Source organism: Camelus ferus, chromosome 13, assembly GCF_009834535.1.
Source record: "Camelus ferus isolate YT-003-E chromosome 13, BCGSAC_Cfer_1.0, whole genome shotgun sequence".
NCBI lineage: Eukaryota > Metazoa > Chordata > Mammalia > Artiodactyla > Camelidae > Camelus > Camelus ferus.
The window spans coordinates 43,991,816-44,016,089 of NC_045708.1; the positions used below are offsets into that span (position 1 = coordinate 43,991,816).

Genomic DNA, 24,274 nt, shown 5'->3' on the forward strand with positions numbered 1-24,274 from the left:
CCCCGAGGCCCTGACTGTGAGGTCCCTGCCCCGCCCACCCCGCCCCTAGCCCCGCCTCTGCCCTGTGGTGCCTGGCTCCCAGTGGCACCTGTCCTGCCAGACCTTTCAGGGATTTACCCTGGCCTGTCTCCTGTCGCCCCCAAACCAACCAGCCCCCATCTGGTCCTCTCCATCAGTTCTCCCCCACCTAGCCATCCTGTCACACACCTGATGCCAGGAACCAGATTCCTGGGATAACATGCTTGGGCTTTGGAAAAGGCCAGGGTAGGAACCTTTTTATTTGCTATTTAGAAAGCCTACCACTCTGAGAACACAGGCCTCTAGGGTTTATGGTTTCACTGCATCTCTGAGAGCACTGCAGATATTTGAGCTCCGTGTTTTCAATGACCCTCTCACCCAATGATTGGAACTGCACCTGGTGAACTTTAATCAGGAAAACAGCAGCATCTGACACTTCTCGGGCGCTTGCTATATACCAGGCGTTGCTTCAACCTCTTTACATAAATTGCTTAATTCTGGCAAAATTTTGCAGGTGCTTTCTTCCTTCCATCTTACAGTTGCAGAAACTGAGACAGAGGATAGGCACTAAATAGGTGGTGAGTAAATGAACCCACCCATCTGCAACACATCTAAAGGACTCCTTGTATTTGTAACTGTTTTGAAGATTAAGAAGCATTACCTCAAAGCTCCTAGCACTGAGGCTAGTCCTTAAAAGGTGCTTAATGGGCTCTGAAGCTGGGTGTCTTAGTCCTTCTCCTTTTTGGCTTGCTTAGTGAGAGCCTTTCTCTGAAGACCCAAGACAGTGTAGGACCCCAAGTTCCAACCTTTCATGCCACCTTTGTGTGCCTACCTGTGTCTCACCTTATGTGAGATGCTCAAAACATGAAACATAGTTCTGGGATAGTATAGCACACACTCAGGTACTCAGCATACATGGACAGCCTGCTGAATATCTTGTCTTTGAAGGAAATAAAATAAGACAGCATTGAAGCCTCTTTTCTATCTTCCAAAGTTCAGAGGAAGACACCAGCCAGAGCTTAGGATTTAGTCTTTCACTCCACATTTTCCTTTTTCACTACAGTTGTTATGCACTCATGCAGTGTTTCTAATGTTTATGTAAATCCTATTTTAAAAAGAATTATCCTAAAACTGATTTTTTTCCTCAGTATTAGTATTTGAGATCTATCTGGGTTGATACATGTGGTTTCTTTCATTCACTGTAACAGCTATGACGTATTCTACCACTACACCACTCTTGTAATTGGTGTAAAGTTGTCATATAACTTTATGTTATTTTCAGACTTAACACAATGATTCACCTGAGCAAAGTGATCACACAAGGCATCTAGTTAACAACCAATACTATACATAGTTACAAAAGCTTTTCTGGTGATGAGCACTTTTAAGATCAACTATCTCAGCAACTTTAAATTAGGCAGTACGCTATTATTAGGTTAGTCACTATGATGTAGGTTATATCCTCATGCCTTGCTTATTTCATAACTGGAAGTTTTTACCCTGACCACTTGCATCCATTTGGCCCAACCCCCACCCGCCGCCTTTGGTAACCACCAGTCTGTTCTTTGTGTCTTTGAGCTCCAAATTACTTTTTGATTTTGTTTTGTTTTTTTCTTTTTTAGATTGCACTATAAATGAAATCATTAAATACTTGTCTTTCTCTGAATTATGTCACTTAGTAGACTGCCTCTGAAGTCCATTCACACTGTTGCAAATGGCAAGATGCTCACTTGGAGCACCAGTGATGGACTTCTGGGGGTTCACAGAGGCACAGCCCCACTAAAGGATTTATAAGGATCCTGTGGTCAGTAGGGAGGAAAGAATATTGTTCTGTGAACCAAGCGAGGAAAAGATCACATGACTTAGAAAAAAGGTACAGAATTAACCAAAGGCTTCATCTGAAAAACCATAATAGCATTACGACTACTGTTTAATCTATTACATGCCTAGCACACTGTTACTTTTTTTAATATATATATTACCCTTATATTTATATAATATGTTTACATACTAATAACTTAAGTATAATATATTATAAGATATTTATGTATTTAACATATTTAACTATATATTAAATATGTTACCATATTACCAGATAGTAACAATGTAACCATATATATACAAAAACATGTGCACATATTTGGTCATTGCAACAATTAAAATGAAGACTTATCAGATACTTTAAGATAAGTTATGTTGCAGTAACTAACAATCCCACAACCTAGTGGCTTGCAGCAAAACAGGTTAATTTTCACATCTCATGTTCACCGTGAATCAGATATGACTCTGCTTCTTGTCTTTGTCTCCTGCATGTAGGCTGACAGACACTTACCTGGGACATCAGTGGTCTCATGGCAGAGAACAAAAAAATATGTTGAACTTTGAGCTGGCTCTTAAGCACTCAGAAGTGACTCGTGGAACTTTCGTTCTCATTTGACAGGCCAAAGCAAATGACATGGCTATTCCTGTATATATCAGAGTGGTTAGATGTATATATTGGTCCACTGGGAGAAGTATTACAAAGGAAGGCTACAAAGGAGGGACAGGGGATTTTTTAACCCATCTCATAATTCACAGCTGTGTTACGTCTTCCATTCTACAGTTCAGGAAATGGTTTCAGGAAAGGAGAGTAGCCCATTTAATTTGCAAGGAGATATAAATAAATAAGAAAACTGGAATTGAATTCAGGCCAATATAACTCCAAATTCCAGACCTCCATTTCATCTAAATCTCCATGCTGCCCTCCCTGAGTCTTTTAATGTTGCTTTATGTGGATTAGAGCCCTGTGACATCTTTGGACCCTGGATCTATTTGGCAAACAGAAGCAGCTATTTTGACCCTTACTGTTGTAACCGTCCTCAGTGACTCAGTGCCAGCCCCTGAAAGTGACCCTTTGCATTTGACCCTTTATTTTTGCTTAGATTAATTTCTTACTTGTTACAAAAGCAGAGGGAAAGGTTCTTTGGTGTAAATAGCAATACAAATAGCCTGCAGTGGATGCACATAAACACAGTGTGACCCAGATACTACAAAGTACCCATCAAGGGACATCAGCCTGTTCTTGAGAAACAAGCATGGGGAAATGGAGTAGGTGGTGCTGTTCCAGAAAGCCAGCTGGGAAATGGAAGGGAAACAGTGAGATAAGATCAAGCCTGCCCTCCTCCAATGTTTTCATGATTATAACAAGCTGTCATCAGGACTGAGATGTAGGTCATTGAAGTGAGGTGACAAGGATAGAGGAGCAGTGGCAGAAATCAGATTCTGGACAACAGGTGCAATCTGGTACCAACCCACAGTGATTCTACCTTATTTTATTCGTTAACTAGCCAGTTACTGAACCTACCACATCCCAGGTATTGTTGTGATGTTAAACAAGCCAGATACTGTTCCACAAGGAATCCTCAAGGAATGTACTAGAAACAATTGCTATGTAACAGTGCATCTCAAAATGTAGTGTCTTAAAACAATGACCATACATTTAACTCAGAAATCTGAGGTTGGCAATTTAGACCGAGTTCAGTAGGGCTGCTCTGGTCCCATTTGGGTTCACTCCCGCATGCATCCAGCTGCTGCGTTTGCCCGGGTCCAGCTCATCGCGGGTGGTCTTAAGCACAGCTCTGGTGACTGGCCAGCTGTCAGCTCAGGCAGTGTGACAGAAATGACCGAGCCATGTCATCCATCATGCTAAGATGGGCTTGTTTAAATGGTGGTAGCAAAGTTGCAAATGAACAGGCAGAAGCACAAAAAGCTCTCTTGAGCTCCTGTACAGAAAAGTTCTTTCATTACATTCTTTCTGTCCCAACTGGTCAACAGGCCACACTAAAATAAAGGGAAATATAAGTAGATTCCGTCTCATAAAGGGGCGTGTTCTAAAGGGGCATGAAAGGGGAGTCAGTGTAGCAACAGGCATTATGATGACCATTTTGAAAATGCAGTGTCTCGGGAGAGAGGGCTTTTGGAAGGGAACCCCACTCCATAATGTGACAGGTGTGGGACTTAATGTGGACCCTGTGGCACCGCCAGCTCGGGGTCATCATGAACCCCAGCAAGAGGACCGCCTGCAGGGGTAATATGGCCTAAGAGGAGCTGAATTCCCAGGTGCCGGGAGAGAGAGGCTTTAGGTGAAGGCAAAGCATGGCACCCCCAAGTGTGCTGCCTGTGGAGGGCCCTGGTGGAGCGAGGGTGGCAGAGGTGAGGCGGTGGGGGTGGTCTGGAAGGAGGGAGCACATGGTGCCTAGAGAAGATGTGGCTGCAGCCCACCCACCTCGCCTGGAAAGCGTCCTCTCCTATAACTGGGTTGAGCAGGGGAGCTAAATTAACCAGTTTAGGAAGTTGTTTAAGTTGTGCACTTACAGGGCTACACATTGTGATGAACAAAATGAGTCTTCTTGGGAACGAGTGTGACAAGAGGAATGATTGTCATCTAAGTGTGACAGACAAATGATGGATCCTACCCTATAAAATTTCACTCAGAGGCAAAATGGAATAGTTCACAGAGTGGTGTGGGCACGGCAGGGAATAAGGCTTCACTGTCCCTTGTACTCCATTGAGTCCCAGTCCAACAGTCTGCCACACACGGGACTCCTGTTGGTGAATTTTATCCTCCCCACAACATAGTGAGTTTCCTGCCCTCGGATCCATGGTTCAAAGGAAGAAAATAAAGGCTTTTGGGCTAAATGTGTTGCTGAGAGTCACAGGAAGGAGTTGAGAGACAAAACCTGTGCCCTAGTGCCCCCTCCTTCCCACTTGGTAGCTTAGAATCAAGCAGTCTTCAGTTAGATCAAGGCGAGAAAATCTTGACACTCAGGTGGACCAATGATGTTCCCTGTTCCAACACAGAAACTCTCCCAGGAAGCTGTCCTTGTTAAGAGAAACCTAGCCAGCCCCTACCTCCTGTCTGTAAACCCACAGAGCACTGGGAGGTGGCCTCTCTGCTGGCCACTCTCCCTAGTGCACCTATACCAGCCCTCCATGACCTGGACACATCCATACACACTGAGGGTATCCTGAGCGTTCTCTTTCTCCACTTGTAAGTCCTCCAACCTCCAACCTGATTTTAAACTTACACTGCAGCATCTGTCTGTGTCTCTCCACAGGACAGGAGTGGAGGGAAGAATCACAGCCTGGGTGGTTTCTCAGCAAAATCTGTGCCTCATCCATGAATCCACAGGAAATGTCCTGTGCTTGCACACCCTGTGTCAGACACTGATCCAAATGAAGCGGGAAAGGGGCCCTGGAGCTTCCAAAGTAGACGAGGGACAAGAGAGCTACGAAGTGCAGAGAACAAAAGCTGTGTGTCCTACTTGGACAGGAGGAGAGTTCATATTTTAGAGTCTCTCCAGTGAGCTTTGGGGAAAAAAGGAGTCATTTTTCATGGCCAGAAAATTCAATGACCCCAGTCATGTAAACTCAAGGTTTCTCATTGTGTTCACAGTCTGTCGGTGTCTGGGTCCCCCTGCATTGTTAGGTCAGGATGTGAGCTGAAGGGTGTTAGTTGTATTCTACATTTAAATTCCTGCCCTTCTAGAATCACGGAAAATGCACAGCAGGCAGGAATGGAACTCGGAGATGATTTTTTAAATTTCTTAATTATACAGATGAAAAGACTGAGCATATCATGGAAAGTATTTTGGCCAATTTCTTAGTCTCCTAGTGGGTGATGTCACTGGGGGGAAGAAAAAAGTGGGAAACAAGATTTCAAGTGTTCTGAAAGTTCAAGATCTGATTTCATTGGTTTTCTTCTGGAAATATCATTCGGTCTGTTTTCTGGAGATGCAACTTTCCAGGAGGAAACAAAGAAAGTGCACAGAGGAGGGCAGCTGCCCTTCTCACTTTCTGCTCTTCCCCCAGCCAGGAAGGACCGACTCCTGCTCCCGCACGCAGGGACACACGACCCTTTCTTCCAGACTTACTCCTGGCTTTCCCTGATAGGCTCAGACTAGCTGCAGCCAAACTCTCTCCTACTGTCTCTTGTCCCTCCCTTCCTATTTGTGTTTCCCTTTCTATGCTGCTCATTGAATTGGCTTTTCTCTGAATCCCAAACAATAGAAAAGAAAGGCCTATTTTGTTCTAAGCTGTTTAGATTACTTAGAAAATCTTAGGGAAAAAATGACCTTCAGTATGGTTTAGTCCAGTTCACCAGGTTGGTTTGTTTGCATGGGTGCTGGCATCAAAACTCCATGAACTACCAGTGGTTCTTGATCTGTTGGCTTATGGACATGTCTTCCCCTCAGCCACCAATAGAAGAGGATCCAGCTGGATTTCTGGCTGCTTTTTGTAAAATATTCTACGGAGCTTAATCATTTGAGTTTAGTGTGCTAATAATCTCCATCCAAGAGCTGACATTCAGTATTTGAGAAAAGAATACATCCCCCCCCCACCGTTGTTTCTCTGATATGAAATGACTTGGAAATAAATGCTCAAGGGAGGAATTAAGGTAAGGAGGCATCCTTAAAGATAGAAAATATCTCCACATTTGTCCTCTAAACCTCCTTTCCAGGTCTGGTTAGTTGTGGTCACACTCTCCTTGATCCAGGGTCCAAGGTCAAGACAGTGTCTCCTTAGGTGACCCAGAGAGGCTGCTCCTCATAGAAACCAGCCATGAATGGGGAACAGGCCCTGCCCTGCTGACTGCCCAGGGGCCATCTTTGGGCAGAAGCAGGAGAAGCTGCACAGAGCTACCAAGTGCCAAGGCCTTGCTGGCCGACCTCTGTGGCCGCCCCAGTGTCCAACTTCCAACTATTACAGATAATTTTTCAAGCCATGTCAACAGGCCAAAAGCAAATCTCCCACCAAAGTAGGAAGAAGGAAGGAGGCAGATCACAGCCACAACTTATAAGATATGCTTTATGGTTTGTTTCCAAGTCACATAAGTCCATTAATTCCTAAGAATTTTATAGTAATTCTTCATTTAGTGAAAAATCATTATCCTCTCCTCATCTTCTGGGTGAAAAGATAAATCACTCACAACATAACTGATTCGGTCTGGCCTACACTGGGGATGGGAAACCTGGGGTTTGGATCCAGTTTCCTCTGAGTCCAATGCCTAGGACCTTCCTCAGAGGCAGGTCATCTGCTCCCTCACTTCTCAGCAGGCGCCAGGGCCTTGGGGAGACCTGGGGATTCTTCCGGCTTTCCCTCCCCCCGCCTCCCGGACAACCTCACTCCCGGGGAACAGCACAGATGCGGTAGGGGACTGAGGAGATGGTCAGGCCCGTTCTGAACTTGAGGCTCAGTTTCTCATTGTGTGGACACTTGAAGGTGAATTTTTACACAAGGGAGGTAAAGAAAATGAACAACTCGGATCTGGCCAACTGCTCTCCAAGGCACACCCACTTTCCTGAAAGACAAAAACATAAGACGAGTTGCCTTCCCAGGTGGTGTCTGTGCCCAGCAACGACCGAAAACTTCCACCACGTCTTGAAAAACCTGAGCGAAGGGAGGGCCTGCTGGGCCCTGGGGCTTTATAGACTTGGTTTATTTGATCAAAACCACCTGAGTTAACCAAGGCACAGACAGCATCCATCCACAATCACGCACTCCAGTGCCTCCAAGGCTCAGGCAGGTGAGCACAGGTGTGAAGGTTCAGGATGTGCATGAAAGAAGTGAGCGGTCTGGGCGGTCTTAGTATGTGCAGTCTAGAATAAAATCTTTCAAAAATCCAATAGCAAACAATAATGAGAAAGGCAGACAAAAATCAAAACTCTGTGTTAATTTTTTTTTTCAATTCTTAAAAGCCAATTGATGAAAAGGATATGAAAGTAAATGGGAGCCAGGTTTCTAAAATACGAGGCATCCTTTCCCTACATAAGGTTTTCCTCCTTAATGGTTGGGACCCTCCCTGCCATGGTCCCCCTCACCATGCAAGGCCATCTCATCCCCGCTGTGCTCTGACACCTGCTCCAGGCCCCTGCTGCCCCTCCCCTTCCTGAATGCCCTCCTAGCCCACTTGGGCTAGAACACCCCACACTGGTCTCTACCACCATCTATCTAGTGTGTGTATGTTAATAATTTACTTCCGCCCTAAGTAATACATGTTCACCAGAAATATGAAAAAAAAATGTGAAAGTATAAAGACAATAAAACGTGTTTGTAATCACATACTCAGAAAAAACCCTTGTTAAAATTTTGATATATTTCCTCCCCGTCCTTGTAAGGCTTCCCCTGCGCACCTGCACTGCGATTATTCTCTGTCCCTAACTCTATGTGCTGATTTTGCCATGAAGTGAAATATTCTTATAAAACCATTAATGTGTGCATGCCCCCATGTTGTCCTCTGCCTGTAACAAGTTGCTGAGGAAATAAAATCATACAATATCTGCAAAAGAGTTTAATACATGTAAATATGGTTCAGAATTACATCATTATTATATTAGTTTGCATCTATGTTTCCCACCAGCATGTGTCTAATCCTCTCTGTTCCTCTCATCCTCATTGCTTACCCCATCACAAATACTATACTGAGGAAATTTGTGAAAATTGTACCAAATCAGCTGTATTGTAAACACTCAGTTTCTCTGAGAAGAATCCAGATATCAGGACAAAACTGGGTCCAGAGATCAGGAACCAGGCTTAGAGTTCTGGTTCCAGCAGTAACCAGCAGTGCACTGTGAGGAACCCCTTTTTCTCACAGAGCTAAACATTTCTCACTTGTCAAACATGTGAAATAGCTTTTTCCTAAATATGTCCTACGGCTGTGTAAGGATACCAGTCAGATAGCAGCTATGAATTGCCTTGAAAGTCGTGAAAACAAGGGCTACTTAATTTCAAAGCTTCACCCAGGATTACAGGAAACTAGGAATTTTCTCCTGGTGCTTCCACTAACTGACCATCACTAAGTAACCAGGTCAATTACCTCACCAATAAAATGAGAGAACTGACCTAGAGTTTTGGGGAAAAGTTCTTCCTAACCTTATCTCCCATGATCCAAAGATTTTTTTTCTTTAAAATGAGAAATCAGTCTCTTGTCTTCATGAAGCTGTCTGCTGCTTTGTTGTGTCAAGTGAGAACAACTTAAAGGAGGAAAAGGAATATGAATCTGCAATAGCAGGTGTTCTATCTGCCCTGATTGTGCATGTGTCCCAAGTCCACACCCCAACATCTTTTACAAGAACAGAGGAGGAACAGTCCACATGCCATCCCGTCATGGAGGCTGTCTTTACAAAATGCTAGACCAAGAAGGAGACTAACAAATGATGTGCCCAAGATGAGAGTGTGGTGGGAAAAACCTGACAGTGGTGTTGACATTTTAACTCAGTGGGTTCCCAGGTTTCTAATTCCTGTTCTGTTTATCTAGTGCTTACTCAGCTGAGGCAATCCCTAAACTGATTGCCTTCTCTGAATTTTATTCTTCTCAGGGATAGTGAGACCAACTGATTGCAAAAATGGCTCCAATTTCCCCCTCTCCCTGAATCCACTGATTTGCAGTGGGTCTTCATAGCCCTTCCCCTTGAACATAATTAAAAACTGTGCTATTTTGCCTTCCCCTTGACCTGGGGATGACCTTAGGACTCAACACAGTGCAGAGGGACTGATGGTCAGCAGTTCCCAGTCTGGCCTATAGAGGCACTGTATGCTTCCATCCCCGCTCTTGGGGAATTATCTTCAACTATGTCTATCAAAAATTTATCAAATTGTACGTCAGAAATATGTGTGGTTTACTGTACAGGAACCATATCACAATAAAGGTGTATATATAAAAAAGAACTTGCACACAAGCAGGGCTAGTTACATGGAGGATAAGTGAAAACTTGGAAACAATCCCCATTGTCCCAGCTGAAGTCATTCTTGATGAGCCTTCAGCCAGCTGACCTCCCAAACAGGTAAGAGAGCCCAGCTATGATCAGTCCAGCTAACTGGCTCAACTGTAGACTTGTGAGCAATAATAAACACTTCTTGTTTTCAACTACTGAGTTTTGGACTATTTGTTATGCAGCAATATAATAACTGATACTTATCATACGAACTCAGTGAATCTTCAAGTGGAAGGAGCTTTAAGTGGGAAAATGAGTTACATTCTAATTGTGCAGAGAGAGCACTAGAGTAGAAGGATAAAAGCTTGACATTTTAGCCCTGGTCCATCAATTCCTTGGGCACACAAACTTGAATGAGAAACAGCTCTCTCCTATTCGTAGTTTCCTTGCATTGAGAAAGGAGCTACTAATCCATTTCCCGTCTAACTATGGATAACTGGGTTGCTATAAGGATTACATTAGACAATTTGCTTACAAATGAAGTCATTGATTAACAAGGTGTGTTACAACTCTCAATACCAAGAAAAAACAGTGAGGCAAATATAATTGGACACTTGACACATATAGCAAAAACTATACTATAACATGAAACCTGAAGCTCTGTTAGACAGGGAGACTGGGAGGTATTCCTACATCTTGTATCTGCTTTCATACTAGGAAGTGACTGGCCCAATGTGAGCAAAGGTGACACGGAACAAGATGAAGACAGACAAAGAAGATCTGATCAGATTCAGCGCAGATACACTCAGGACTTGGCCATAAAGTAGGACAGCATGAGCCCTGATCACACCTCCCTGCGTTCAACTTCCAGCCCCTCACTTCCTGTGCTTAGTGGCATCATCAGCAAATTGATACTGCCTCAGGAAATCAATCTATATTTGATTTTACATTAATGATAAGAGAACGATCATGAATTTCAGAGTTTCGCTCTGTGTAGCATGTGGGTAACTTTTTTAGGAGACAGTAGTAGGAAGAGCATGGGCTTTAGTTGTTAATAAACCTGGTTTACACTGAGTTCTAGCTCTGCCACCTGAGCTTGTGACTTCAGGTGCCACAGGTGACCCTGCTAAGCCTCAGTTTCCTTATCTTTAATGTGGTGATAAGAATTTGAACCTACAAAGGTTACACTAGGACACATGCTCATTGAGAGTTTTTTATATATATATTTATCATTCATTGTTATATCCTCAGGGTTGAATTCCCGGCACATAATAAATGCTCAGGAAGTATTTATAGAATTAAGAAATTTGGAAATTAGCTGAAATGATCTCCACAAATAACTCAATACCTGCCTGGCATATACTAAGAATTTTTATCACTCACGTAACAATGTTATGAGTTAAAAACACCCTTTAGGAACCTCTGCCTTAGAAACATGAGTGAGTTTTCACTGTATTCTCTTTCCTACATTTTAAATTGTGCATCTTATAAATGTATTGACTAAATTTGTAAAGGGTCTTAGAATTTTAAAAGGGGCAAAAGGACCTCTTCAGGGAGCAGTTATGGAGTAGAATCCCATCTAGGTAAGGCTGTGGCACTTGGAGTCAATAGTGATGCCCAGAAGGATACGGAAGCCACCATTTTCCTGGCCCTTCCCCTGCCCATTTATAGTAATTGACTCTAGTTCTGTGTGAGTGGATGACGTTTAAAAAGAACTTGAGACATTTATAAACTCTGTAAAGATGCAAGTGTCCAATCTACTTTGTGGAAAACAGGCAGGGTCTGAGTCTGTCCCCAGTGTCCTTGGGGACAGGACAAAGTGAAGGTGCAATCTGCATCAGTCAAGCCAGGACTTAGGAAGTAAGGGCCTGAGTCCTGGTGATGCTCAGCCCGGGGAACCCGGAGGCGCAGCAACAGCAAGAGGGAGTCCCACTGGGCAGGTCTGTCTGGTGCGGACAGAAGCTGTTGCCTGTCTTTCTGGTGAACAATGAATGTTGCCCTCCATCAAGCCATCAGCCACTGCAGCTGTCCCCAGTGGTGCGCCCTGAGGGGAATTCAGGATGGAGAAAAACAGGAAACTGGCCCTAGAGTGTAAAGAAGCATTTAAAGGAATAATTTCAATGAGTTCAGACTCTTGCACTAAAATCATTAACTTGAGATATAAAAGTAGATAAAAAACAGGTTCCTTCTGTATAACACAGGGAAATATATTTAATATCTTGTAATAACCTTTAATGAAAAAGAATATGAAAGCGAATATATGTATGTACATGCATGACTGGGACAGTGTGCAGTGTACCAGAAATTGACACATTTTAACCAACTGTACTTCAATGATAAACAAATATATATACAAAAAGAATATGAAAAAAATAAAACAATACACTATAAAAAGAAAAGAAAAGAACTTGCCACATTTGGGGTTTTGTTTGTTTGTTTTTTGTAGTTTTTTTTTGAAGGGGGGGAAATCACCAGTAAACTTGATATTTGAATACATGTGTGTTTTCAGCAAAATCTCCTATTTATCATGACTCTTTCCTTACGTCTTGGGAGCAGTTCCTATTTGCTATCTAAGTGGCCACCTTCCTTGGCTGCAATACTCAGTAATGCCCTGAATGAAACATAATTCTCAACTTTTTGATTGTGCATTATTTTTTATCTTGACAATGGACACTTTCCAACTAAAGCAAAGCACACCAGGGAAAAGAGGAGGGAAGGGCTGAGAGAGGGGCTCTGGGTCCCCACACACATTCATTGCAGCTCACCTACTGAGAAAGGCAGAAAGGCTTCCCTTTTCTTAAACTGTCCATTCTCCAGAAAGTGCTCTGGATTGAACTTGTCTGGGGTGGCCCACTCCGCAGGATCCCTGTGCAGTGCGGTCAGGTTGGTCAGGATCCTGGTTCCCTAGAACAGGCAGCAAAGACTCAGGCAAGGCTTGACCCACACAACACACCTGTGCAGAGGGGCAGGTGTCCCCTGAACTCTCACACCAAAATCTGACAGCACCCTGAACCCCCTCAAACTTCCCAACTCACCACCTTCTGAGCCCAACCTCTAGGACCCTGCTCTTTGCCAGGGGACAGATTACAATGGTGGATGGAAGTGTCTGCTGGGAATTTTTCCAGGGAAGTGTGACCACTCATGACTGCAGAATAGATCGCTCCAGGGACGTGTCAATGTAGAACTTAGGAGGGAACATGTATGCATCTATGAGACAATAATGTGACAGCTGGCCAGTCAACATTGTCCCAAATCCAAGCCAGCTGCTCCCTGAAGTGATAACTATTGAGGGAGCCATTGATAACTATGGCAGCTCTTTCAAGGTAAAAATGCCTCATGTATCTCTGTTTCTCCCTCCCATTCTCTTCTGTCCACTGTCTAGGTCATTTCACATAAGGTTGAGAGAGATTCAGGTCTCCCTATGAAGGAACCACTATCCATCCAGGTACAGAGCAAGAAACCCAGGAGTCACCCTTAATACCTCCCTTTCCTTCATTCTGCCTTCATCCAATCCTTCAACAAGGCTGGTCAAGTTTACTTTAAATTTCTCTTGATTCCGTCTCCTCCATTTTAGATCCACCACCACCCTGGTCCAGGCTACTCCATTGCTTCCCTCAATAGCTGTCTAACTACACCCCATATCCTCTCTTTCCCCTTTCCATGTGCTCCCCTTGCCAAAAGCAGAATTAGCTTTAAACAGGACTTGGTCATGTCACACCCATCCACCCAGCACACCCAGAACTTGACAGACACCGTCAATAGCTCCCTGTCACTCCTAGATGAAGGATGCATCACCTACCTCTGTCTGAGCCCCTCCCTCTGCCTGCACTCCCGCTGCAGGGAGCTGCTTGCAGTTTCTAAGTCACCACATGTCCCCATTCATGTCCATGCCCTTTACAGTCTGTTCACCTTGCCAGGAATGTCCTTCCTTCTCTTTTTGTGACTGAGTTAAACTAATCCTCAGCTCAATTGTAACCTCCTTATGGAAGCCTTCTCTGTCCACTTCTGCTCCCACACCCCATTTCAGTCAGCCTGCTTCTTTAGAGAAACCAGTGATTTTTCTTCAGCTGAGCAGGTATCATGGTTTGTACTCATAAACTTGCATAATTATTTTCTCAGACATGTTTCCCCAGTCCTGAAAAATTTTGGTGCTTAATGAACATTTGTTGAATTAATAAAATATAGTAACCGTTATCTGATATAGTTTTCATACACTAAACTAAATGTTCTAATTATGAGCCCATTTTACCTCCACCTGGAAGGCTGGGTTAAATTCCTTTATACAGATAAAGAATTTGAATCTCTGAGAGGTTGAATAATATGTCCAGGGTCTCAAGGTGGGAGGAGGTAGAACCATGATTTGAACTAGGACACTGAGATAAACACTACGGCTCTGAGGCTCTACAACATACAATCAATGAGCTGTCCCAGTTCCCAGGACGATTACTCAAGCAGATATTAAAAATCAGTGGTAGAATGAGTCTTTTAAGCTGGGATAGTTCCCTGGAGCAAAATGAATTGCAGTAAAAATGCAAAGAGCTCCTGTGAAATAATTAAGACCCCAGTCTCCACCAACAAGGTGGTCAATCAGTAGGAAAACTGTAAACACAGTACCAGCAGGGATAGCTGCTTTCGTGGCTCTGCAGGGACGGTGACTCATGGGTGTCAAAGGCTAAGCTCCTCTGGTTCTACCTCTTGAGACTTAGACACACAGAGGGCCTTAGACAAACTGAGATGAATCCTCAGAGGCCCACCATGGTAGTGAGAAAGCAGTGTAAATGTGCAGTGTGCAGACAGGACGCTAGGGGGCATAGGAGAGCGATCCACCTGGATCCTAAGTGTTGGGGGCAGAGTAAGAGCAGAATTTCCTTTGTGAGGACAGGGAGTTCAACAGAAACCAACTGAGAACAACTGCAGGGAGACTCTTTGAAAGTCACAGTAAAGGATCTCCTGTGGAGAGAACTTGATGCTGTAGAAAAAAGGTGGACATGGGGTTTAGAACATGTCTGTTCCTGGCACCACTTTGTACATGAGACATCTTAGGCAAGCTTATTCACTGTCTGAGCCTCAATTTCAAGTTTATAAAATAGGATTAACAAAATTGTTCTCAGGACAGATCAAGGCATTTTCAAAGAACGTATATAGGCCATGGTACATAATCACTGCTTAATGAACATTGATTCCTTTCTCTACTTTCTGATATTTAACAGGGCAACACGCTTGGATTGGTTTCCCTTGTGAGATGATAGTTCCATCACGGGGCTGTACGTCAAAGATGGAAAAATACCTGTGGGGATATTATGCTAGAAACACCAGCATGAATGCGATGTTGGTTCAGGTGGCCTCAAATGTCCTGTCATATTTCAATACTCTCTAATCCTAAGATCGTGAAGCAGAATTTTCCAAAGTAAGTCTGGCAGGTCCCTAGTCCTGTGAGAAGCTCTACCAAGGCAAAGAAAAGGATCTTCTGTCAAAGTCTGACTGAGGACCACTGCTTGCTGTATCCGAACAGAGATTCACAGGGCGCATCACATAGTACAAAAACAGAGAAATGTCACAGCAAAAAAGAAAAGGCTTTGCCTAAACACATTTGACCTAGGAACCCCCTTCCCCACCACAACACCTGATAACATCTCGGTAAACTAACATTCTAAAGATCACACACAGAGAACAAGCATGATACCAGGTACAATATCTCTGTCCCCATTTAAGTGACTCCTTAGGATGAGCCTCCAAGTCACTTTCCCAGTTGAGTTTCCCACCATTGAAAAAGGTGAGCATGGAGATCTGAGGCAGTGAGTGAGGCCACAATTACCTTGGGCAAGTGGTATCCAGCCAGCGTGGTGTCCACAGTCACCTCTCTGGGTACATTCATGGGAACGACGTTGCCCATTCTCTGCACCTCCTGGACAACAGCGTTGGTGTAGGGCATGGACTCTCGAGCTGCCAAGCTTGGCTGCTGCCATTGGCCAAGCACCCTGTCAATCTCAGCCTATACTTTTTCTGCAAAATCAGAGAAATTTCTATCATTCTAATATTCATTATCCTCCTTGAGCCTGCTGAACAGCTAACGAATGAAATAACCAGGATCAAAATGGCTGAAGTTACAGCAGGCCGTGTAGACAGTAGTTTCTCAGGGAGGTACCTGATTGCAAAGTGGGCCCTGGTTTAACACAAATCTAGCTGCCAACTCTTACTTCTCAACTTTTGCTTCCTGCCGCAAGTTACTGAAACCTTCTGAGCCCCAGTTTCCTTTTCTTATGAATGAAGATATATCTACTCTCCTGTTTAGAACTTTTAAAAATTTACATGAACTGAGTTAGGGGAGTATCCAACAAATGGAAAAAAACTTGCTAATTTTGATCCAACATCTCTTTTTCTTTTTTTCTACAATACTAGACATTTTAGCTGGAGACCTGATCCCCAGCTAAAGACTACTTTTCCCAGAGTCTCTTGTGACTAATTGTGGATAAAAGAATGTATGTAGAGGGATGTTTACACTGGGAACATTCCCTTAAACTTAGGTCTCCACCTCCCTTCCCTTCCCCCTGGTGGAAAGGCAGCCTTATTGCTGAGACATCTCTGAGAGTGCCTACAGGGGGATTATTCTAGGCACAACAGAGCAACACATTAGATGGAGTCTGACCCCAAAGTGCTCTGCAGAGTCCAGCTTAGATATTTTCACTTGAGAAAAAAATAAACTACATTTTTTAAAAAAATCTGACAATTTAAAAACTTTTAAAATTGTGGTAAAATACACATAATATAAAATTTAACATCTTAAGCATTTTTATGTGTACAGATTAATCATGTTAAATATATTCAAATTGTTGTACAACCAATCTGCAGAACTTTTTATCTTGCAAAATGGAAACTCTGTATCCATTCAACCATAACTCCCCATGTTGCCCACCTCCAGCCTCTGACAACCGCCATTTTAGTTTCACTTTTTATGAATTCAACCCATGTAAATACCTTGTATAAAGAGAAAAATACGGTATATGTCTTTTTTTGACTGGATTATTTAGTTTAGCATCATGCCCTCCAGGTTCATCCATATCGAAGCATGTGTCAGAATTTTTGCTTTTTAAGGATGAATAGTATTCCACTGCATTTCACATTTTGCTTGCCCATTCATCTACCAGTAGACACTGGAGGTGCTTCCACTTCATGTGTCATTTTAAGTCATTGGTATTTTGCAACTTCTGATAGAGAAACCAATTCTAAATTCTAACTAGGTGGTTTTTAAACTTAAAAAAAATGTAATTCACAATTACAAATGTATTTTACATGACCCAGGACATATGAAAAAACATATACAAACAGATATAACACGCATTAATGCATAAATAAGGAAAGATAAAATTTCATTAAAAACTTAACCTTAGTTCACAAGAAACACTCTGATCTTTCCTAATCTATTTTTTTAATTTAGGAAAGAAATTTGTCTTGATCTAGTAAGTTGACTTTATGTTCTGTTAATAAACTATTGCCCTAATTTGAAAAACTGTATCCCAACAGTTTTTATCCTCCATGTGCCCAAAGTGTTCTGGGGTCTAGAGATAAAATAAATGATTGTAACAGTCACTGTCTTGGAATGAACTGCGGCTGGTGGGGAGGATGTTTAAATAATGCATAGAAATCAAAGTAATGGAGGTGGATTCGGTTACCTCCAAAGGAAGGAAATGCTAATAGTTTCCTAGAGAGTGTGGTAACATCTAAGGGAAGGATGCTGAGTAGATTCTTCAAGCATAGCTAGTGGTTTAAAGTGGAAAAACTAGGGAAATACTTTCTTGTGTTATTCTTCTGAGGAGGAGCAGGTGTGATGGCACAGAGGCATAAATTAGGACAGTGCAGTGAAAACCACATGTCGTTTAGTGAGGCCACCATGCAGGGAGGGTTGTTGAGGCTGAACAGGCAGGAGGGGCACATCACAGGGCAGGATACACCAGACCCAAGAGTCTGAACATCGTCCACAGGGCAGTGGAAGACATGACTTAACAAGAGGGAAGGTGAGGACCAGCCTGCACATATGAATGGCATGTAACTCTTTCTGGGAACTCACTGAGATGTCCATGGACTTCACCGTTTTCCCCACTAGACTGGCAGTTTTCTGAGGGCAAGGACTCTGTTATGTTTATAGTACATGGACTCATCACAGTCCTGACAGAAAAACTGAAGAATGTGCCCGTTCTCCAGTCCACCAGGTGTTGTGACTGCCCTGCCATCCCTCCATCCTACCACCTGTCTTCTGGCCCCAACTTTGGGAAGTGTCTTCCAGGAAGCACCATCCTGACCTGGCCCAGGCACACCCACTGACATTCTCACCTTGGATGTCTGGGTACAGGGCCATGTAGAGCAGACCCCAGCACAGTGTTGTTGAAGTTGTCTCTGTTCCAGCAAAGAAGAGGTCCAGGGTGCTGTGAATGAGGTTTTCTTCATTGAAACTTGAGGTAGCATTGCCCCTGTTCTAGAAAGCACAATGTTTGTTAACATAGTTAACAGTGTTAACATTAACATCATCCACGCACGGCGGCTTCATCCTGGAGAGACGTGGAAGGAGAGACCCCCCCCAACCCCCGGAGCAATGACTTTCCTTTTGGCCATCAAGGAATGAAGGAGTATCATTAGCATCCTCCTGCCCTAAGCACTAGATATTTTGTTAAGTTTGTTTGATGAAAATCAAGATAACTAATTTTTTTATGCCCATAACTTGGGAGAATCTGTTAGTACCTGGAAAAATACCCTTAGTTTCCAACATTAAACACATCATTTATTATCTGTATGACTTGAGAGAGTTACTAACCCTCTCTGTGCCTCAGTTTCCTGTTTGAGAAACTAGAACTAACCATACTCACCCCTTATGATGGCATTATGACTTACGTGAGATACAAAGGCATGTAGCAAACACTTAACAACTGTTGGTACTGATACCAGAAAGAATAAACTCAATTTCTCTAAAGTACAACAATTCTCATTCCTCCCCACTAGTCTTTTCCTTTCTTGCTTAACTTTCTGTGATTCCAACAGCCTTTCCTCATGGTTTTCCAGCAATTTTACCACCTTCCTCCAGAAGCTTCATTGTGTCAACATCCCTCTGTGTGTGGTCCCACACCTGCACACCTTTCAGCTCATGAAGTCTCTTCCTCTGAGGAGAAACCAATGCTTCTACTAATGCTGTGCCAATAAGGAGAAATAAGAGAGGAGATGGAAAGAGATCCACCACTCTGTCAAATCAGGAGAAGGAACGCATAATCTGATGAGTCATAGATGATGACAGGGAGGCAGTGATGTGTATTAACCAGAGGGGCTACTATGGTAAGGGCTATTCATCTAATTTGGATTATTCTTGCTTGTTTCCTATAAGGTTGGAAAGTGAATGACACGGGGACAAGGAAAGAAAGAAAAGTCCCTCCCACTTGAGTCTAAACTCTGGCATCAGATTCAGCTTTACTTGTGTCTCTACTGGGGAGCTGAGGGAAGGAGTAGGGAATTGGACACCAGCCCAAGTAATAATGAAACAATACTTATTTTTTCCTTTTCTGTATATCTCCTTCAAATATGGGTAGAGGGTAGAGAATTGGCTATAAACAGATAGTATTTGTGCTTTCCCAGAGCCTCAAACCAAATGCTGTTAAACCTCTATCTTTATTTCTAATTGTGTCATGAATTCTGAGTTAATGTAATTCATCCACAGTATGAAATGTTGTCTCTATTTTTACCACCACCACCCCCCCCCCCCCGTGGTAGGCTGAATGATGGGCCACACAGATGTCCATGTCCTAATCTCTAGAACTCTAGCATGGTATTTTACCTAGCAGAAGGGACTTTGTATATGTGATTAAGTTAAGGGCACTGATCAGGGCAGATTATCCCGGATCATCCAAGGGCGCCCACTATATTCACAAGAATCTTTATAAGATGGAGGCAAGAAAGTCATAAAGAGAAGATGCTACATTGATGACTCTGAAGATGAAGGGGTGGGGCTTGAGTCAAGGAGTACAGGCAGTTCTAAAAGCCAGAAAATCAAGAAAATGGATTCTCCCCTGAGCTTCCAGAAGACGCCAGTCCTGCAACACCTTAACTTCAGTCCAGTGAAACTGGTTTCAGACTTCTGAACTCCAGACCAAATGAGAATGAACTGTGTTGTGTTAAGCCACCAAGTTTGTGGTAATTTGTTACAGCAGCAATAAGAACGTTGAATCCCCTCAATTGCTCTTTAAGAACGGAATTCAGGAAACAACTCTGGATTCCTCACCTTCTCTATTTCCTGGAGGTAAGCATCAATAAAATCTCTTGCTTCTGCAGGATTCCAATCTCTCTTGTGGTTTTTCAATCACATGGGCAACAAACATTGTCAGTTTCTTGTAGTTACTAAAGACCCTTTGGTGGGGACCAGGGAGGAATTTCATTATCCATGGAAAGACATCATAGACCTGATTGAGAAAAACAAACCCATCATGGAGTTAAGGTGGTGCCAGTTTTCCACTTATTAATTCAATATAACCATCCCCTCTTTCCATCTCTTCTCTGTTTACACTTAGCCATTACAGTCACTCTTGAGTCTTCCCATCTCTCTCATCCCTCTTCTTACCTACCCTCTGGCCAAGCATGTCAGCCCTCCGTCCACAGTATAACCAGGGTCAGATGACTCACCACCACTCCAACTGCCTTGTCATCCTTGTACAATCCACCAGCATTTCCTACCTGGATGCTGGAAGAGCCTCCAACAGGTTTCCTGATTCCATCCTTCACCCCATTCCCAGTCTATTTTCCATTGAGCTCCCTGGATGACTGTTTACAGTTTAATTGATCATTTCACTTTCTGGCTCTCAATTCTCCAATGCCTTACCATGACATTTAGATGAAATTCTATCTCATTCTCCTGGCCTGTAGCTCTACATGAGCTGCCCGTCACACTCCTGTCTCCTTCTCTGCTATCATCCCCACCATCTTCATCTCCCTTACTGTTTCCAGTGCAACCCCACTGGCCTCTGTGGTAACACCCAGGATGTCCTTGTTTAGGTCTTAGCAAATGGTCTTCCTCTGAAATCTGCACAACTCCAGCCCCTTCCTTCATTAAGGTGCTGCTCAAAGGCCACCTACTTGGACCTGTCTTACCTGATGATCCTACAATTAGCAGAACTTCTGCACCCTCCTTCCATTCCTTTATTTTGTTTAATTGACTCCTTGGCAGTTATCACTAGTTATTTGTGTGTGTGTGTGTGTGTGTGTGTGTGTGTGTAAACCTGTCTATCTACATAACTAACTATGATAAACCTTTATATGTATTTATTTGTCTGTCCCCACTCTGATCAAATCTCAGTATACATAAGACATTTTCTACTGAAATAAAGTGGTTTTTGAAGATATTTTATCTAATAATACCTGGGAGAAAATAGATAGCATAACATAATGGAAAGTGGCCTAGATTTATAATAAAACATGCACAGGTGTGTCTATTAGCTCTCTTGGTTTCTAGCTATAATGCATTGGCACTAATACTTATAATAATCACAGTAATAATGTTGTGATTTGTTGCTACTTATACCAGCTGTCAGTGAGGCCTGAGGGTTTTTTTCAAGAACAAAGGAAATGAGATCCACCCCCCACTTAACACAGAGCCAGCGGACACTATGTGGATTTCCTTACACATTCCCATGTCTGCTTGCACACATCAGGATGCTTCATTTCATCTTTAAAGAACTGTTGTAAAAAATCGGCAGAGATAAATTGTGTGTAGTTGTCCATCGAAGTACCTGGCCTCTTTTGTGTCACTAAGAAATGCTTCTACCCATGGCCCAATGCCCCATCAACCTCCTAGGAATTTCTCTCCCCTGGGTACCCACAGAACTCTCATGACTTCCTAGGTTCTGTCTTAAGAGGAGGGAAGAGAATAGAATTACTGAATGGGGACCTACCCTGATTAGAAGTGAGAAAAAGGAATGCTATTCAAAAAAATAACATAAATGATAAATATAATAGCTCACATTCATTAGGGCCCTTTAATGTGCCAAGAATCATAGGAACTGTTTTATCCATTTTGGTGTGATGGGTCCAGAAAGCTCCAGGAAAAGATGCTTATCAGGAATAAATAATAGCAAACCCTCTTCTAAACATTAGAGAGGCGACATCAACACTTGGGGCTGAATATCCCTAGAAGTTTCTTTCAAATGCAGAAGGGAGGCTGAGTGACCACGAAGCTGAGCAGGGTTATTGACAGACTCACAGTCCCAGCAGGACAGAGGAGGAGGGCAGAGCCCACCAAGGAAAGGGTGAGGTTTCAAACCCCCACATCTATAACTTTAAAAATTAGGAGATTGAACATAGCACCTGTGGATAGGCATGGAAGCAGTGCAGCTACAGGAGAAATGTTTAAGTACTTTTTACATCCAGGTGCAAATGCAACACACAAGGGAGGATGTGTCCATGTGAACGACAGAACAAGAATGTTGAAGGCAGCTTTAGTTCCAACATCCCCACTCTGGAACTCACCCAACTGTCATCAGTAGGAAAAGAATAACAAAAAGTAGAAAACTCAGCAGTAAAAACAAGAGCACATAACATATGAACCTCAAAACAGTGTGCCCAGGGAGCACCAGGCACAGAAGAGAACTTCCTTGGGAGGATGGAGGTGGGGGGTTAGGAAGGTACATGGAGAGGAGGGACTCCAAGGTGATGGAGACATTGTGCTTTTTAAAGAAAACAACATTTGTGCACAAGTGCAGCTGATATGAAATTTGTCCTTCACATGAATGTTAGTAAAATTCTTTGTCTATAGTAAATATTTAACGATATTATGTAAAACGGTAAATACAACAGATGAATTTCAAAAATATTTCTGTTAATGTCAATTTTAAAAGGTTATGTATCAGCTCAAAAAACAAAACCAGGAAGACCGCATCTCATCTGTGTCTGACATCAGCCCAATACCCTTATCCAAGGTAGGAAGTGAGAATGTCTCACCTGGCGGAACATTGACATCTGCAGACGTGTGAATTCATCCAGCAGCCTCAGCAGCTCCTGGAACTCATCATCCTGGTAGTCAAAACGCTCCCCAAATGTGATGGAGCGATAATATTGGAAACTGCATTCCTGATTTTGAAGTCAGGGTCGAAAGGCTGTCCTGGAAGGAGAGGAAGAGGTGGATCCTTCAGATTTGTGCCTTTCCATTTCCTCCGAGGGTCTACCCTACACGACACAGGACACACTGAGAACAGAACCACCTCTGAGACTGTGGACCCAGCACCCTCCGCAGGGTCTGACCTACAGCAAGTATTCAGTCAGTGCCTGGAAGTCAAACTGACAACCAGGATTTAAAATCAATAATGTGTTCTATACCCGTCTTCTCGTGTCTAATTTTCCAGCTCCATGAGGGAAGATCATGGTTAGTTGTTCACTGTTAAGCCCTCAGTGCCCTACACAGTGCTGGGCACAGGCAGGCACGTGGCCACTTATTAAGCATCTGGTCGGTGAAGGAATGAGCCTCAGTCTCCTGCACCTGTCCTATGACACACTCACCAGCCTCCTCTCCTACTGCCTGGGTGAGGTAGCGGGCCTCTTCCTGAATGCGTTCCTCTAAGCTCTTCTTTCCTAAACCAAAGTTCCTCAGTGTCATCAGGGCAAACCTTCTTTGCTCCTTCCATTCCTGGCCATTGGACATGATCAATCCTGGGAAAAAGAGAGCCAACATTATGAAAAGAGAGCCAACAAATTCCATTGGGATGTGTATCAGATGGAAGGAAGGAAAAAGGCATCAGGCACTAGAAAATTATCCATAAAAACCCTCCCAAACAATGAATATAATGGCTAGTACTTACTGATTGCTTGCAATGCCAGACACATTTGTAATTTTATTGCATCATTTAATTTAGAACTAACAGAGCCTCTCTGAGCTAGGTAGTATCATTACTGCCAATTTTGTTGATAAAAAACTGAGATACAATGGAGAAAGTAAAATTTTGCAAGGATAGAGAGTTATTAAGCAGGTGAACCGGTTTTGAAATTTAGGCTCCCTGACTCCAAAGTCCATGCCTTTGATTACTTATCACCTAAGTATATTTCAGTGTTTGTTGTGTACCTAGGAAGAATGTACTTATGGGTTAGACAAAATCCATACTCATAAGGAGGCAAGGCCTTACTCCAAGTCAGACCATAAGAAATAAATGAATCACTGAAGAAATCAAGGTTTGGTGAAGAGTCTATGCAAAAAGAACAACAGAGCAAAGAAGAAAAAAAGAAAACCCACATCGGTGTGTTTAATTGACCATTGCCCATTTCATAACACAGGGGAGAACACACCCCTTTCATGTCTTCATGTCCAAAGAACTCATCAATCCCTTTTAATGTCTGGCTCTGGCCTCCACCCTCTCCATGAAATGGCCCTCCCTGCTGTCAAATCCAAGACCCTTTGCAACCTCATCTGGATACGTCAGCTGCCTGAGACACTTCTCTTTTGAAATACTCTCTTCCAATGGTGCTCAGGACACCTCACTCTCCAGATTTTCCTCCTAATTCTCTGACCACAGAGAACTTACCATAATTTGGTTAATTCATCTACTTTT

General features: G+C 43.1%; 1 pseudogene; it reads right to left on the reverse strand.

Annotated features, from left to right (window-relative positions):
• Positions 1 to 6,872: 6,872 nt before the first annotated feature.
• The window catches only part of LOC102509434, a 38,018-nt pseudogene continuing 20,616 nt past the window's right edge, over positions 6,873 to 24,274 (reverse strand).